Here is an 18,852-nt window from a genome sequence, read left to right on the forward strand (position 1 = left end):
ATGCATGCTGAGAAGGGAGCCACCTAAGCTAGCCAAGAGGAAATGCTGAGGAAAGAAGTGTGGCTTACACCCAGTCCCTCAAAGTCCTGATTCCTCTCTGAGAGTTGGGCGCCTAAGCCCTTTCTTGCCAAATAAAAAAAAAATGGTGGTGATATTACCACTGCCTCTCCCCACCCCTTAACCTTTAGCCCAGTGGTTGGAGCACTCACTGAGGATATGGGAAATCAAGGTACAGATCCCCTTCTGCATGATATGGAGCAAGGATTGGAACCCACCTCTCTGGAGATTGCCATAACCACTAGGATATAGGGTATTCTGGGTCAGGTCTCTCTCTCCTGTTGAAGCTGTTCCACTTTGTGTAAGTAATTAAATATCCATCGGGCTAGAAAAAGAGTGCGGGTGACTCTATAGACCAATGGCTAGGGTGCTCACCTAGGATGTCAGAGACTCAAATCCCTGTTCCAGTGACCATTTATTTAATTATTTACACAACATGGCACCACTTGAGCAGAAGGGATTGGAAGAGCCCCACCCCAGAATTTTCCATAGCCCAGCGGTTAGGGCACACTCCTGCCAGGTGGGAGACGGGGATTCCAATCCCTGCACCAAATCAGGCAAAGGGATTATTTGAACCTGGGGCTCCCATATCCTGGGGGAGTGCTCTACCCACTGTATCTAGTCTGAGCATCCTGCCAGAGCTTAGGTGTGAGCTGGGTGTCCAAGTGTCTGGACAGTGGCACTGTGTGCATGCTGAATGGCAAAATTTAAGGTGCCTAAGGACTTTGTCACCTGTCGTTGAAGGTGTTTATCTGAGTTAGGGTTTTGAGGACCTAAATTTTGGATTTAGGAGGCTAAAATGGCAGTTCAGCATATAAATCCCTTTGGGTATGTCTACACTTACCGCGCGGGTTGACGCGGTGAGTTCGACTTCTCGGAGTTCGAACTATCGCGTCTAATCTAGACGCGATAGTTTGAACTCCCCACGCGCTCCGGTCAACTCCGGAACTCCACCACTGCAAACGGCGGTGGCGGAGTCGACCTTGGAGCCGCAGACTTCGATCCCACGGCGTCTGGACGGGTAAGTAGTTCGAACTAGGGTACTTCGAGTTCAGCTACGCTATTCACGTAGCTGAACTTGCGTACCCTAGTTCGACCCCCGCCCTTAGTGTAGACCAGGCCTTTGTGTATCTAGCCCAGTAGCTGCAAAGCCACATCGTTCCGCTGGGCAATAAAATTCAGTGCCAGGTAGCGTCGTGAACAGGCTTTAAAAGTCATAGCACGTGCACTTAAAAAACCAAAAACAAACTCTACCTGTAATTCTTTGTACTTTAAAGAAAAATACATGGCTTTCATAGCAGTATCAAACACTAATGACCTAACTCTTCTGTACTTATCCTACACAATCATTGGCATTTCATCTGTGTATTGATCCCTCAGTGAAAGGAATTTGAGCTATGCTGATTTATATGCGCTGAGAAGCCAATCTACAAGGCTGTCAAAATCAATTTTAAAAAACAGTGGCGCACACCTTAATATTTTAGGCAGAATGAATTTATTCATATTGGGTTCTTTTAAAAAAGGCTAAGAATGAGGCTACATTAGACACAGACCAGAGGGACCTGTCATAGTTTTACATCTTTTGAGAGCTAAAATGTTGTTTTGGTCCATTCTTTAAGTAAGATAAAATCATACCAATGAATCAAAACACTTTGACATTAACATCTCACCTCCAATATTTTATAAAAATGTCTGAGGTATTGATTTATTTTCTTCAGTACATTTAAAAAGTGCACATTTTGGTGATATGGAGCAATATCAAGTGTTAGTATTAATTTTTACCTTACCCTTTTAAATAATGCACTGTTGGCTAAGAAAATAATATTTCCTAGATCAGTTCTTCCTAAATCAGGCCAACTGACCAATTTTTGTAACTCCATTTTCATTATTCAGTTAGCAGGTAAGAAACAAGTAAAAATGCCCTCTTGTCACATGGATTTTAATAAGGATGTATTTGTTTTACCTGAAATTTAGAAGCAGTATTGTTAACTTAGAGCTTTTTCTTTTAATCTCTTTTTCCCCATTGTCCTTATAGCATAGTTGAAGAAGTGAAGTGGTTTGACTGTCTCCACTCTAGGAAGATGCTATGCACAAGGCTTCACATTCCTCTTGAGTTTCAAATCTGTTTTTGTTGCCTCCACAGCCGCCATACCAGAATGGAGTGCAGACTTTCTGCTCTTTGTCATAATACCACTTCAGAGCGTAATCTTGACACTCTCCTCCATCATGATCCACTGCACAAGCATCTAAAAAAGTCAAATAAAGGTTACGGTTAAAGTTTGTGAGGGAGAGAACCAAAATCATCAGAGCTGGTACTTCAGAGGCAAAGTATATTCTGTTCAAGCTGGCAGACAAAAGAATTAGTAAGCTTTCTTGGGTCTTACTAGAGAACATGTTGTCTCTCTAGAACATGGTTGGTTGCATACAGGGTCGTCCTTAGCCATAGGCAGAACAGGCAGCTGCCTAGGGCACCACTAGGTCTGGGGGCACCACTCTGCTGGGAGCCCGGACAGATGGGAAGCAGTGGAGCATGTAAGGGCAGGGCTGCTGGGTCCTAGAGAGAGCTTAATGCAGCACAGTCTGAGGGAGGGGATTGGCTGCTGGGGTCTCTGGGAAGGGGTGGGGGAAGGAACTCACCAGTAGGGTGACCAGATGTCCTGATTTTATAGGGACAGTCCCGATTTTTGGGTTTTTTTTCTTATATAAGCGCCTATTACCCTCCACCCCCATTCCGATTTTTCACATTTGCGGTCTGGTCACCCTAGGTGGGGGTAATTGGTGCCTATATAAGACAAAGCCCCAAATATCAGGACTGGCCCTATAAAATCAGGACATCTGGATCTGGTCACAATAGCTGGGGAGCGCGTCTCTCCCCCGGGCTGGCAGTGATCCATCTCATCCGGGGGGAGCTGCACAGGGCAGGATGAGCTGCTGTGGCTCCATGGGTGCCCCGTCCCTGAGATCAGATGCTGTGCTAACTTCACCATGGTCTGTTGGGCTGGCGGTGGTGCCCATTGGCGTGTGATCGGACCTGAGGATTTGCTGCTGCTGTTGCCACTCTGCACCCCAAGAGGTGGATTTTGGGGTTCTGCAGTTTTCCACCTATCTCCTCCTCTACTGCAGCTGTTGGACCAGCAGGCTGGGGGTGAGCCAAGCAGGAAAGCAGTGCTGCGTTGCCATTTAGATTGTCATTTAACAAATTTGTTCGCCAAAAATGCTTGCTAACAATCCTGAATTCAATTTCAATATTTTTTTTTAAAAATCAGTATCTTAGCCAAAAACAGAAAAATAAGTTGACAATTATTTGTGACAAGTTTGGTTTGGGGAAGGGAGTGGGCCAGTTTTCATCAGAGAAACAAAAAATGTTGACTGACTTTCCTATAGCCTACTGCTAAATAAAGCCTTCCAACAACTGTAATATGCTCATCTCCTTACTAGTGTATAGAGCAGGGGTCGGCAACCTACGGCACATGTGCCAAAGGTGGCACGCGAGCTGATTTTTGATGGCATGCAGCGGCGGGCTGAGCGGCTCAGCCTGCCGCTGCTCTGAGGTTCCAGCTGCTGCCCCATTGCCACCTGGGGTCCTGGCCACCGGCCCCACTCAGCACCCACTGCTGGCCTGGGGACCCCCAAGGAACCCCAGGCTGGCAGCAGGCTGATACCCTGGCCACTCAACCCGCAGTCGGCCTGGGGTTCCATTCACTTAGCTGGCAGCGGGCTGAGCAGGACTAAATTCAACGAAATAGGAAAACAAGAGCAACTAATGACAAAGTGCAAGAATCTAGAGCAGTGGTCCCCATCTTTTTCGTCTGGCGGTCGTCAGATGAAGGACTGTGGCAGTGGATGAGCATCTGCCGAAATGCCACCGAAATTATCGGCGGCAAGTGGCATCATCCAGAGGCGTCGCCACTGAAATGCCGCCGAATTTCAGTGGCATTTTGGTGGATGCTCGTCCGCCGGCCAGTACGCGAGTGCACTGAGAGGCCCCTGCGGGCGCCATGGCACCCGCGGGCACTGCGTTGGGGACCCCTGACCTAGAGAGCCTCCTGAAGCACGGCGATCATTTTGATTTAAATGGACTTGAACTGTATGAAGAATTGAGTACATTGTCATCAATGTTGCCACATGCAAAATCGATGATGGACGTTGTACAGTTTATTCATACCAGCAAACTTGTTGACATATATCCTAATGTGTACATTGCCACTCGTATTCTACTGACAATTCCTGTAACAGTAGCATCAGGAGAACGGAGTTTCTCAAAACTAAAGCTCATTAAAAACTATCTCCGCTCTACAAGGACTCAGGAATGCTTGACTGGTCTTGCTATTATTGCAATCAAACAAGATATCACTTTGTCTTTGTCATACGATGACATTATTACTGATTTTGCAGCCAAAAAAGCCAGAAAGATTGCTTTTAATTAAAAACTAATCCTTGTTTCAATACCTCTTCATATACATTTCCAATAAAATGTTGACAAATTAAAAAAATATTATTTGCATAATTGTCAAATCAGAATTTTTTCTATAGTGCTGCTACTTTAGTGCTAGTCCATCAGCATTACAGTGTGCTTCATTAAGTTAAACTGGTTTTAATAACATGCATGTGGCAAGTTTTCCAATAGCTTATGTTTGTGTTGCTAAGAGCAAGACAGGCACAGGATCACCAGTTTAATAATCCCGCCTAGGGCATCATAAATCCTAAAGATGGCCCTGGTTGGGCATAGGTGGCAGGTTATATATGTTTGCGGTGCTCGGGCTCCAAGAATATTGAGGGCCGGGTGCCCTGCTCCAGCAATATTTGGAGCTGGGTCTCTCCCCCGGCCCTGCCTGGATTGGGCCCCGGCCCCCGCGGGTCTCCCCCCTACCACATCCCTGCCTGGAGCAGGTCCCAGCCCCCGCCTGCCACCACCCCACCCCTATGTCCCCCTCCCCTCCGCGTCCCTGCCTGGCAGAAAGCAGCGTGCGCCTCTCCCCTGCCTGCTTCTGCGGCCAGAGATCGGCTCCGGGCAGAACTGCTGTCTGCTGCCCCAGGGTCCTAGCGCCCGCCATTCACTAATGGCAAGGCAGGCTGCCCTTACCCTGTGCTGCTGCCCTCGCCCTGAGCCTCCCCAACGCCCCAAACCCCTCATCCCCAGCCAGAGCCCTCATCCCCCCGCACCCTAATCCTCAGCCCCAGCCCTGAGCCCCCCCACATCATGAGCCCCACAGCCCTCACCCCACACCTCTGCCCTAGCCCTGAGCCCCCTCCTGCATCATGAACCCCTCATCCCCCAGCCCCAACCTTCATCCCCCTGCACCCTGATCCTCTGCCCCAGCCCTGAGCCCCCTCGCAGCATGAACCCCTCATCCTCAGCCCCACAGCCCTCACTCCACAACCCAACCCTCTGCCCTAGCCCTGAGCCCCATCCTGCATCATGAACCCCTCATCCTCAGCCCCACAGCCCTCACCCCCTGCACCCTGATCCTCTGCCCCAGCTCTGAGCCCTCCCGCAGCATGAACCCCTCAGCCCCAACCCTCATCCCCCTGCACCCTGATCCTCTGCCCTGAGCCCCCCCACATCATGAACCCCACAGCCCTCACCCTACATCCCAACCCTCGGCCCTAGCCCTGAGCCCCCTCCTGCATCATGAATCCCTCAGCCCCACAGCCTTCACCCCTACACTCCCTCCTATCCCCAAACTCCCTCCCAGAGCGTGCACCACCTCCCCCTTCCTACAGTCCCACTCCCAGCCCAGAGCCTGCACCCAAACTCCATCCCAAAGCCTGCACCCCTCACCCCCTCCTGCACACCCATCCTCTGCCCCAGCCCAGAGCCTGCACCCAGCACCTAAACTCCCTCCCAGAGCCTGCACCCCTCCTGCACCCCCACCTCCAGCCCAGAGCCTGCACCCAAACTCCATTCCAAAGCCTGCACCCCTCCTGCACCCTAATCCCCAGTCCAGAACCTGCACCCCATACCTCCCCCCGAAACCCCGCCCAGAACCTTAGACAGGTGGGGGCAGAGTTTGGGGGGGGCGAAGTTGGGGGGGCGGGTTCTGGGCACCACCAAAATTTCTACAAACTTGCCACCCATGGGTTGGAGGGGTCATGAGTCTACTCTCACTTCAACTAGTGAGGTTTTGAAATGAGCGGAGCTAGGAAAACAGAAGTGAAGGGAGAAAAGTAAGGCCATGTGGTTTTAGTGTCTAGGCTGGTTTATAAAACAGTTTATACCTGGTCTGTAGTGATCAGGCAAATCATGTTAGCATGAACTGTCTTAACTATGTAGAAATTGTTCTTATTTTATCCTATTGTAGATGTGTTCATAAAAAGGTGTTACCAACACATCTTCCTTCCAGAAAATGACACTAAAGGCCGTGCTTAACAGGAGAAATCCATGAAAGTCTCTGATCCAAGTTCAGTGGTGATAAGTTAGATTGGGAATACGCTGTTCAGAAAATAGGTATAGGTAGTGTAACCTGCAGCAATTTGGTATGCAGCAGGCTAGATTTTGATCACATTTACACCAGTGTAAATTCAGACTCACTCGGCTAAAGTCAAAGGAGTGACTCCAAATTTTCACAAGTGTATGGAATCAGAATCTGGCACAGAAGGAAAGCCAAGTATCAGGAAAGCAAACAGGAGGATGTAAAATAGTGTGGGACAATAACTTCTTTATCTCATACTCTCCGTCCTACCCTTCTTCTTCATCAGCATGGATATGCTGAATTGCAAATCAGTGCCAGGTATAGCAGGGAATCCCAAACTGTGGTAAGTGTATGCAGTGAATGGATGGAACTTTTTTTTTTTAAAGTAGGTGGTAAGTGAACCAATGAACTTTGGGAACTGCTAGATTATACAAGTCTTTTGAGAAATTTATATCACTATCAATGGATTAACTGGAGAACCATAAACTGCATCTTATAAATTATGCTGTATTTGCATTGCAGCAGTTGATCAACACACAAAGACTCCCCACACCCATCCATCTGCCCTTTGTCAACAGGAATTCTATTGGGTTATAGATTTTCAAACAGGTGAGGGGGAGCCACTAAATTAAACATGGGTAACTCATATGGAATTTTTGTGACAAAATCTAGTAACCAGATCTTTAACTTTCAGCCTATTGCATCGTATAAAGAAAATCTGCAATGAAATACACACAGCTAGGTGGAAAGTGAAAGGTTATCACTGGCAGGGTATGATGAGTCTCTGTTTGGATGGGGACATACCTGATGGATGACTCGTCCCTTGTGCAAGAATGGGCGATAGTGGAATCATGGATGTACTGTCCCCCAGGCTAAGGACTGTCGTCCCAGGAAAGGTGAGCGTTCAAAAGAAGCAGCTCTGTTAGCTCACTAATAATAAAGTGATTTGCTGAGAGTGTCAATATCCTAGCAGGCTTTGAGGATTCAGTTTAATCTGGACTGACAAGAATTAGCTGCTAGTTTATTTTGTTTAACTAGAACTGCAGCTTTATTTCTCTAATAAAACATTCTAGATCCAAGTTAGAGACTAAATGACAGCACCAGCTCTGCCCTCTGTTACACACACGGAAATTGCATAATGCAAATTAGGCTGTATTTCATTAGTGTGGCCAACAACAGGCTTAAGAAGCCAGGAAACTGACTAAATACTATGAGTCTGAGCCAAAGCCCATTGCAAGCAGTCTTTCCACTGACTTCAAAGAGCTTTGCCTCAGGACCTAGAAACCATACCATAGTAAGCATATGCAGCTCCAGTTTCTACTGTCTCCTCTAAGTTTTCTTCTTTCTTCTCTGGGGCTTCTCCATATTCCTCTAGCTTGGCCTCTTCGGCAGTGTCCTCTGTGAAGTACTCCTCCTCAAAATCATATTTTTCTTCTTCTCTGACATCTACAGGTTCCTGAGTGGCTTCTGTAATTTCTTCTATGACTCTGCTTTCCATTAGCTCTTCCAAAGACCCACCACCGTCAATTCCACCAAATTCAGGGAAAGGCATCCTGCAGGGGAAATACCCCACTTTAGCAATAGTTTATATGTGAAGAAGATGCAAAAGGCTCATTCACTCAAGTTATTGCTAATGGAGAACTTTGGGCCTTACCCTGTTTCCATGAAATCTAATGGGAATTTTGCCATTGCCTTCAAGGGGACAGGTCCTTTATTAGGAGAACAGGCTATACATATGCAATTGTACTCCCCACACCATTGCAACAATTCAGAAGGAGTTACCCTACCTCTCCAGAACAGCTACTTGCTGTTGTGCATCTCCTCGATTTAAGGTTTCACACTCTTCTTGCAGTTCTGGAGAAGGATAACTGTTCATTCCCCCTGTAGGAAGAGCACAGGTAGCAAAGTCTAAAAAAATGCATGAAATTATTTTTATGAATTCAAGTAAGCATCTTCCAATAAATAAGCATAGAACAACTAGAGAGCCTGCAACCAAGAAACAGGACAAAGAGGAAATAAGTCCACAGAAAATAGCACTGGATATCACCCATACAGCCTGTCAAATAACAGAGGCTCAGGAGATTCCGGATTCACCTTGTGTAGATGCATCTGATTCTCTAATATACTGAATATCTTTTTATAGAAGTTGGAGCTTCTTTTAAATGTATTCCTGGTGTGGCTTGAAATCAATGACAGCTTCAAAATTATATTTGGTGCTTCTATATTGCTTATCTCAAAATGCTTATGAACATTAATAAATTATTCCTCATATCTGTGAAAATCTGGAATTATTATCCCCACTTCACAGAGGTGGGAAAAAAATGAGATAGAGAGTAAGTGATTTTTCAATGGTCACAGAGGAAGTCTGTAGTAAAACCAGGAATAGAACTTAGTTCTTCCTTGACTGCACACCTGATCCTCTTCTTTAGGGAAGACAATGGGATTGCATGTGTAAAAATGTACCTCAGAATTGGACCCAAGACATCATTAGACTGTAATGTTTTGTATTATAGGTATTTCTATGGTGCTCATCACCACAGTATCAGAATGGAGTTTACCTTCTTTTGTACACTAAGTGTAGCGCCCCCTCTCCACCTGGTTACCTTCTTTAATGCCAATCTGCTTACAGGTTTTGATGGACAGGTCTGGGTTCTTTTTGATCCTGCCACCCACCCACTCAGCAGAGTATCTTCTTTATTTTTTCCTATGAATTTATTTGGTGGTGCTTCCACCCCCCTCGCTTTTTCCTGGCAGAGTCACCAGGGCAGCTTGGGAGGAAAATTCTAACCACAGGGTAATCCCCACTTACTTGCCAGATAGTGGGAGACTTCCAAGAAATAACACAATAATTATATTAAACAGGAGACACATATAACATAACTGTTATGTTATATTTGTCTCCTGTTTAATATAATTATTGTATTATATAACCTAAAACACTATTGTTAGGTTCACAAGTGCCCACGCTGCTAATACCTGGGACTTTCCCCAGTCATGTGACTTGATGTAGTAAATGTAAGATTAGTGTCCCATTGATACAGGTACTTTGGTGGGGCCCTTGATGACCTATGACCACAAAATTCTTCTCTGCAGTGGTTTAGCAGTGTGGCTGACTGGGTTCAAGATAGCCCAAAGGACTCTCAAAGGGGAGAAGTTGTTAAATCCCTCCACAGGTTTAATATGCAGCAGGTTATAAAATCCCCAAACCCTTACTACCTGGCTTGAGGACACAGTTCAAGGAGTAGGGAGTCCCCAAAACAAATTCCCTGACTGACTAACTAAAAGATGGTGCACTCACAAGCTCCACAAATGATCCTGAAGGGATACTCTTCAGGCAGGAATCAGGCTGCTTTGGTCCCAGGATTTCCACTCACCACAAAGGGGTGCAGGGCTCAAGGTGCAGATTACACAACCATACTAAAATCCAAACTGTAGTCTCCTAGCCCAGCATCCAGACACACGCACAGCAGGCAACAGCCCTGAACTAGCAGCCAGAGCAGAGTTGACCATGTGGTGACTGGTCTCACCTAGGGAGCTGGTCTCACCTGGAGGGCTAACTTAGCCTGGCTGGAGGAGTTTCCCAGTAAAACTCTACAAACTGGGAAACATCAGTGGAGAAGGAAAAGCCCAGCTGAGGGATCTTGCTTTCAGGTCCCTAGAGGCCAGTTCTCAGGGGGAACCCTGCATGCAGGCCTGGGACTTACTAGCTCCCCACACAGCCAGTCCTGCCCTTTCCCTGGCTGGCTCCAGACTGACTCAAAAATGGCTTCATTCCACAGAGATAATGAGGAACAGGCTGACCCACCCTAAAGACAGGGTCAAAAGGATAATATGATGGATAGAGTTGTTTGTTCGAACCAACGTGTACAAGGAGAGAGGCAGCATCCCAACACGCAGAGGGGTTGTACCTCAATGTGTCAGGAGTGATATGTAACTTGTTTTACCTGGGTATAAGAATGCATCCCTTAGTCGATGTCTTTGTCTGGCCTAGGGGGCAGTGGAGAGTCCCGCCACTGACTGAGCTGTGTCCATTGTCAGGGGGCACATATTTGTAGTATGTCCTGTAGAGTCTGCAGGAAACTATTACTGTGCTTCATTTGACAATAAACCTGGCCGGGTGCCTTCGTACCTTATGAGAGTCTGTGGTCACTGGGGGTTCTCTCAGTTCTGCTGTGTCGGCGATCTGCGCAGAGCCGGGACAGCACACAGAGGGAACACATGCATGCAGCCAATTGTTATCAACATTGAACAGAACAGAGCACCACACCGGTGACATCTGACGACATTGGTGACCCTAATCGTGATCTGGTGAGTAGGCGAGCTGTCCGCTGTGGGAATCGCGATCTAACCACAAGCTAGAGAGCCCCCCAATCCCTCCCTGCAAATCCCCACAGAGTTTAAAAAATATAATGGGGAAGACATATGTAATGTAATTTGTAAGTCTAGGGCAGAGACTGTAATCTTAACATGTAAAATATTGCCAACTATAACCATGGCTGTTAAATGGTTAAAGAAGCATGCCACAAAATTGGTGGGGCAAGTAACAGTAACAAAAAAAGAGATACAAGAATCAAAAGAAGCTACAAAGCCCTGGAATGCTCCCAGCCCCTTGCAGGGAGGCAAGCAGCCCAGAGACAACCGGCACAGAAACAGAATAAAACATTAGAAACAGCTGCAAGGAACCTACAAAAAATACATGTGCCATCCCCTGTTATAAATATTGGTAGTAAACAGCAGGCTTCAGGTAGCCACCTGAAGAATGAGGACAGAAGAATGTGCCTGAAGAATGGGGACAGAAGTGGGAAAAGGTGACTCTAGTAAAATTAAAAGATGAAACAGGGTCCACTGCAGTGCAAACACTGCTTTATGATAAAAGCCAGGTTCTGGTACAACCTAAACCGGGACCTAGACTTGTGCCTGTTAGAACGGGACAAGTAAATGCACAGATGGAAAAAGTAGCACACAATATTTTCACTGAACTGGTAAATCAAATGAAGGAAAAAATGGAACAGTTCACAGAGCACATTACAAGACAGGAGCTGTGACTCAATCGCAGATAAATGAATAAAAAGGAATTTCAAAGTCAAAAACTAAAATTGAGTAAGTTAACACCTAAAATTGATGCATTAACATATGGAGTTGCCCAACAACAGTTAACTGCAGGACAAAAAAGGGCATTCCTTCAATCTGTTTGGCATGCAGACAAAAGCAACAGCCACTGGGGGAACAAATTCAGATTTTACAAGAGCAGATAATTACCCCCACTCTCATCTCAGAGCCAGGATAAAAACCCAAGGTGCTGTTTCCCAACTGCTTTCACCCATGGAACCACACTCAGCTAAAAATATAACCTCCTTTCTCAAATATTTTTACAAACCAGTATGTTTTCTTTTATATCCTTTATCAGTTTGCTAAACTTGCTGCTGCTGCCTGAACCTTATGAGTTAATCTCTCTTGGGTTCAAGTCTCACTACCTTCCTAGGTAGCTCTTCACCCCCACCCCCACCTCTTTTTCCCTGCCTCTCCTCACTTTGACTCTTTCTCTGTGTTAAAAGTTATAGTTTTTACAGAAACCTCAAAAAGCTAAAGCAATTGAAAACAGAACAAAACAAGAAATACAAAGAAAACAAGGTAAAAACTTTACTTTAAAAGAATCCAGTAAATTAATTATTTTAACTCTTCAGGAATGCAACAGCTGGAATTATTCCTAACTTTCTTGAAGATATGATTGCCAAGCAACTGAAATGGACACTGCTTCTAATCCTAACCACTCACTAATATTTGAGACATGGGCTTTTCTTATTTCCATATAGCAGAGTTTTAAAATAATGTTAAATATAAAGTAATGCAAAATTCGTTGGTACCAAATGAATACATTTGGCAAATATTAATATAATATATTTTTATCAGTTTTTGTTCAAAGTTTTAAATAAGGCAATCACTTGTTTATTCAAATGTTTAACCATTTTTATTTTTGTTTGCCTTATTTTATATAGTTATGAATAGAATTATGGCACCATTTGTTTGTAATTGTAAGTTTGTCCTGTATGTCATGTGTGTTGTCCTGTGTTGTATGTTGTGTGTCATGTGACTTTTTTATTATTTTTAATTTGTTGCAACAAAAGGCAATTTTATACATTTAAAAATATATACGTATATGTGTTACTACACTATTTTAAGATCCTGGTTGGGGTATAATCATAGTATTATTAACACCAATTTTTTTGTGAAAAGTTCAAAACGGTTTCAGTTACAAATATATGTATATATATTTCTGCCTCAACAAATAATGCAATTGCAAACAAAAATAATTATTTTATTAATCACATTTTTGTTTTTAAAGTTTTTTATATTTGTTATTCAAAGAAAAAATGAAGGCGAAACCTCAACATTAAGGTAAAGATAATATTAACAAAATGTCAATTTGTTGTTTTGGGTTTTTATAAACTTGTTTGCACTTTTAAATATAGTTATAAGAATGTGATAGCAAAAAATGTTTAAAAATAACAATTTATGCATAAAGCTAACCAAACTATTTCAACAGGTTTCCGCATTTTCAACAGGTTTCCACCTTTGGCTCCCAAATACAACAAAGCATCATGAAAGTTTAATACCCTCAGAGTATTTGCATGTATTTAAAATTTATTTTGGTTTAATTTTATAGCTGGTTTAATTTTATACGCTTTTCTTTTGTTATGTTATGTTAATGGGAAGCAGAGATTGTTAAAGTTTGTGCTTCTAAAGAGTTAACAAGAGTGAAATTGGTATCACAAGCAAATTTATTCTAAAAAGCTTAGTGAAAATTATGTTATTGACTCTTTTACTAACACAGAATATTCAGCAGGGGGAAAAAAGCAATACACCTTCTCACAGAAGATTGTGAGCATTTATTTTAGCAGTTAAGCATTACATTTAATATAAAATATTAGTAATGCAGCTCAAATGAAAATGAATGTCTACACAACAATTGCAAAAGTATAGCTTGTGTTATAAAAGACTCCGTCCCTATTACATAGTTTGTTTACAATGTAATAGGGAGAAAGTTAAACTTTGTATTAAAGTTTGGGTTACAGGGAAAAAAAAAACTTTACTATGTTAACTAACAAAAGTTGTTGCATCCCATAGACCAAAGACACCAGAAAATATCACACCCTGAAGACACTAGAAAATATTAGTATACAGTGAAGAAACCCCCAAGCATCAAGAAAAGAAAAATGAAGTACTTTATAAATAAGAGACTGGTCAAAAACACCTCTATCTACCATATATGAACAATTAAGCTAACAATCAGCTAAAAACCACTTGCTGGACCAGGATAAACTGTCATTTAATTTCAACTTGGTTACTGTGTAAAAACAACTATATTATCGTTGTACTGTTGTATTATTGCTGTACAACATTTACAATATGCATAACCTTGCTAAACTGTTTAACCAACACACAGGTAAAAATCAACAAATGGAGGGCAGCAAACAACATGAAGGCAAGGAGAAACAAATTGGTTAAAAAAAATTGTTACATAGTAACTACAAATTAGGTATATAAAATTCCCTGTTAGTACTGGTCAATTTGGGATCAGTAACACTGCATCCTAACTGAGGCACGTTATTCAAAACAATTTTGGTCAGTGTCTGGGTACCAATACTAAATCCTTACACAGCAATATTTGAGAAATTGGTTACTGTCCATTCAGTAGGTTTTCTGAAAAACAACATCCATAAAAATAACTGGATCTACGTCAACTACTGGTGTATCACAGGGCAATGCAATCTATGGAACAGAAAGCTAACCATTCCTGTTTCCTGTCCAGCAAAGCTTACCAGAGGGTGACAACCAGCAGTAAGGATAACCCATAACATGAATGCACAGTACTGGGTAGAAACTAATTACAAGACATTTATATATAGAGGCCTTATTTGTAGTGTCATTACTCCAAATTTCTGTTTTACTTCTCATATACATAATACTGTGGAACACACACTAACAATGCCTATCCCAGTATTTCAAAAGGCTCAGCCTACTATAGGGTGACCAGATGTCCTGATTTTATAGGGACAATCCTGATTTTGGGGTCTTTTTCTTAAATAGGCTCCTATTACCCCCCACCCTGTCCCGATTTTTCACATTTGCTGTCTGGTCACCCTAGCCTACTACTACTGACGATACACGTGATAACTGCAATTACCCTAATAGGAGTGTGTTTCTATCTGTGTCACCAAAGTAAAAGGGCCAGAGTACAACACCAGACTGGAAAAATATGGTTATGCTTGGATATAAGGTGGTGTCATATGTACAGGGCCGGCTCCAGTGCGCGCTTGGGGCAGTGTGCCGCGGGAGGGCGGCAGGCGGCTCCGGTGGACCTCCCGCAGGCATGCCTGCGGAGGGTCCGTTGGTCCTGCGGCTTCGGTGGAGCATCCGCAGGCATGCCTGCGGGAGGTCCACCGGAGCCGCGGGACCAGCGGACCCTCCGCAGGCACGTCTGCAGGAGGTCCACTGGAGCCGCGGGACTGGCGACTGCCAGAGCGTCCCCCGCGGCGTGCCGCCCTGCTTGGGGCGGCGCAATTCCTAGAGCCAACCCTGCATATGTACACATACATACTATACATATATACCCATATACGCTACAAATATATATGTCATATCCATATTATGCATATATATTAATTATTTGAAGTGCTTCTAAGGCTCAATCATAATACTACATTCCTCAGTCATGGTCCCGGGCCTAACATTCCCATGCCTACTATAAGGGACTAAAAAATAATTGGATAATAAAATCTGTCCATCAGTTGTACAAGGGAATGTGCAGACTAAAGACAGGTGGGGCATGAGTGTATGGATGGTAAAATAAGGTAACCACATAACAGTGTTTAGCCCACTGGGTTATCTTTAGTCCATGCATTATGCTTTTCCCGGACGATGGGTAAACATCCTCCCCATAAAAAGACAAAAAGTGGGGGAATGTAGTAAGATGAGGCCCTGAAACATAAACCCTTGTATCAGAGGCCTGAGGCCTGAACTAAAGTAATGGTCAAGACTTTGCTAACGTAAAGCAAAAAGTTAAGCTGTGAGCCAGAGGCAGGCCCTGCTCACAGAAGTTGGCAAGAAGAAGGCTGCTAATTGCACATATACACATGTCTAAAAGGTATCAAGTACTAGTAGGATGAACATGTGCCAAGATGTCACCAGAACATTCTAGTATGGGCACATTCCACAGAGATAATGAGGAACAGGCTGACCCATCCTAAAGACAGGGTCAAAAGGATAATATGATGGATAGAGTTGTTTGTTCGAACCAATGTGTACAAGGAGAGAGGCAGCACGCCAACACGCAGAGGGTTTGTACCTCGATGCATCAGGAGTGATGTGTAACTTGTTTTACCTGGGTATAAGAATGCATCCCTGAGTCGATGTATTTGTCTGGCCTAGGGGGCAGTGGAGAGTCCCACCATTGACTGAGCCGTTCCATTGTCAGGGGGCACATATTCGTAGTATGTCCTGTAGAATCTGCAGGAAACTATTACTGTGCTTCATTTGACAATAAACCTGGCTGGGTGCCTTCGTACCTTATCAGAGTCTGTGGTCATTGGGGGTTCTCTTGGGGTCTGCTGTGTCAGCGATCTGCGCAGAGCCAGGACAGCACACAAAGGAAACACACACACACACACAGCCAACTGTTATCAACAATGAACAGAGCAGTGCACCACACAGGTGATGTCTGATGACACTAAGCATGACACTATAAAAGCTCAAAAACTTCTTTTACTAGAAATTCTTGCGCTTCTCATGACTGATGGTGAAGCATTTCTCATTGCTTCAGTAACAGAAGTAAGTTGGATTGTGTGCTACTTACGTTTTAGGAGGTTTAGGAAGACACGACTAAACTTCTGAGCATACTCCATTTCAAGTTTCAGAACCCTGCCCAGCTGCACTAGATGCTGTTCTGCTGGGAAGCTCGAAAGCTCTGTCAGCTCACTGCTGGTAACATCGTTTCCAAGTGCTAGGGTGAACATGATGAATCCTTGGCACTTGGCTTGCAGTGAGACCTCTCTCAGTTTCTGTCTGTCCCACGAACTCGTCTTACTTCCAAGTATTGTAAATATGACCCTGTGTTGTCTCGGATTGGGGGCTTTGAAAAATATATTGTCAATTGTCCATTGTAGAGCATGACCAATGGCAGATGGCCCTTCCAGCTGGTGAACAGACTCTTGGATATGTCTCTTCATCAAATTTTTACCACTGTACGTGATCAGATCAAACTCTTTGTTCACTGGGCTTGTGTTTCTGTTGGAGATAAAGCTTCGAGGAGCCTGCTGCACCAGTGCCACCCTTGCCCCTTCATCCGATCCCCTTGGCTGTGAGGTGATAACAAACTGATCGAGCATGGTACTCACAAAGTCTTTGGCTCTCTCAAACTCATCACTGTCAATGCTGTCAGAGCTGTCTATGACATAAGTGATGTCCATGTTCACCAGGACTGGTGGGGGAACTGTCACTTCACAGTTTGTATCTGGTTTGCATTTATCTAGGCAGGAAACATTGAACTGTAAGCTATTTTACAGTGTAACAAGAGCAATCACTTTAAAACTGAAGTGAGACTATTTTTTTTTCCATTTAAAAAGTTTGTTCTAAAATTATTTTGAAAGCTCTTATAAGTTGGTCAGATAAACTACACTGACTGACTCCCTCTAAATTATGTTCTGAGATCTCCTGGGACATAACACAGCAGTGGTAACAGAAAATGGCCAACATGTGTTGAAGAGCTCATCTGTTTTTTTCTTTCCTTGAAACTTAAACAAAATAAACGATACTGGAACAAACTCAATTTTTTATCTGACTGTTGGCTGTCATTCCTAAATATATCTGTCCATCAACTCCCTCTTCCTTCTCCCTGCTGGAAATGTGGAAGTTACAGTAAATGAGCCTCCTTTCCCAGAAGCATAACTCTATTTTGAGTAACTTCCACTAGAAGGAAAATGCCAAATTTAAATTATTTCTTTCACCACGCAGAGGACAACTAAACAGCATTTTTCTTCTTATCTCTAATTCTTATAATCTATCTTGGCTAGAAAATTATTGCACTAATATCCGGAGGATTTGTTGCTGTGAACATCAGCACATGGATACAACAACAGGCACAACTAGCACTGATTTTTGTTAAGTGAAATGAGCAGCCTTACCATAGCAGAGTGTGCAATAGGTGATGCTTTCCAAGCGCTCATCCTGCTGCCTTTCCCAAATAAGGAGTTGAAATCTTCTAGTGTCATCCATCTGTTTTAAAGCAAACATGTAAGTAGCTTAACCAAGAAGAACTGCACTCAAAGGATAGACTGCTTTTCTGAACTAAGGGTATTTCTCTGCTGAAACAAACTCCATCCATAACTCAGCGGGTTAATGGTTATAACACTGAACAGGCCCAAGCGACAAATTGCATAACTTCTTGGGTGCTGTGCCAGTTGCCCATAAGCCGCTGCAGTTGCTGTCCATAATTAGGACAATTAACATCTGGAGGAGACAAAACACTCAGAATGGAAGGAAAAGTTAGCAAAAAATGACAAAAATCAACCCCCACTCTGATAAAGTACATCTGAAATAAAACTTTATATAAATATTGCATCCAAGTAGGAAGGTCTTGTAGGTAAAGTATTGTACTAAGATTCGAGATCAGCTTTCAGTTCTGGCTCTGCCACAGTCATTCTATGTGGCTTTAGGCAAGTTGCTAAACCTCTCTGTACTAAGTTCCTGTCTGCAAAATGGAGATAATAGTGCTTCCTTTTTCCAACATTTTGTCTGCCTCGTCTAGATCTTTAGAGCAGGTATTAACTTCTCACTCTGCATTTGCACAGCACTAGGCAAAAGGCACAGGGCTTCAGATCCTGGTTGGGACTGTTAGGTGCTACTGCAAACAAATAACATAGTTAAACACCACAGAACCTGATACCATGCTAACATGTGGAGAACTAGAAGAATTCTTCCACTCTCGCCGCCTCAAAGAATTCTTTCACAACAATGACACCACTCACAATTGCCATGTCGTTACCGATAATTTGAGAAAAAAGAATCTTCTGACTGGATAGCTCAGAGTACAGAAACCCCCACTCTTGATCATTACAGTGATTGCTTCAGGAAAAAAATTGACTACAAAATCTTTGACAAACATCACATCCACCATAATCTTTCCACTCACGAAAAGAACAGCCATATAGTACCCAAAATCTAAGCACTGGATACTGATCAAACTGTCAAACAAAGAGTGTGCTACTGTAGTCAGTTGACTTCATGGTTGAGGACAACTGTCCTACACCACCTACTATAAAGAACTCACAAGACCCCACAACACAATTTACTCAGGAATTTAAGGATATGATCAAATTCTTCCTCA

The 18,852-nt window shown here is 43.6% G+C and overlaps 1 pseudogene; it reads right to left on the bottom strand.

The window, feature by feature from the left end:
- Positions 1 to 1,533: 1,533 nt before the first annotated feature.
- LOC123363617 overlaps positions 1,534 to 18,852 on the bottom strand; it is a 123,172-nt pseudogene continuing 105,853 nt past the window's right edge.

Source organism: Mauremys mutica, chromosome 2 (assembly GCF_020497125.1).
Source record: "Mauremys mutica isolate MM-2020 ecotype Southern chromosome 2, ASM2049712v1, whole genome shotgun sequence".
NCBI lineage: Eukaryota > Metazoa > Chordata > Testudines > Geoemydidae > Mauremys > Mauremys mutica.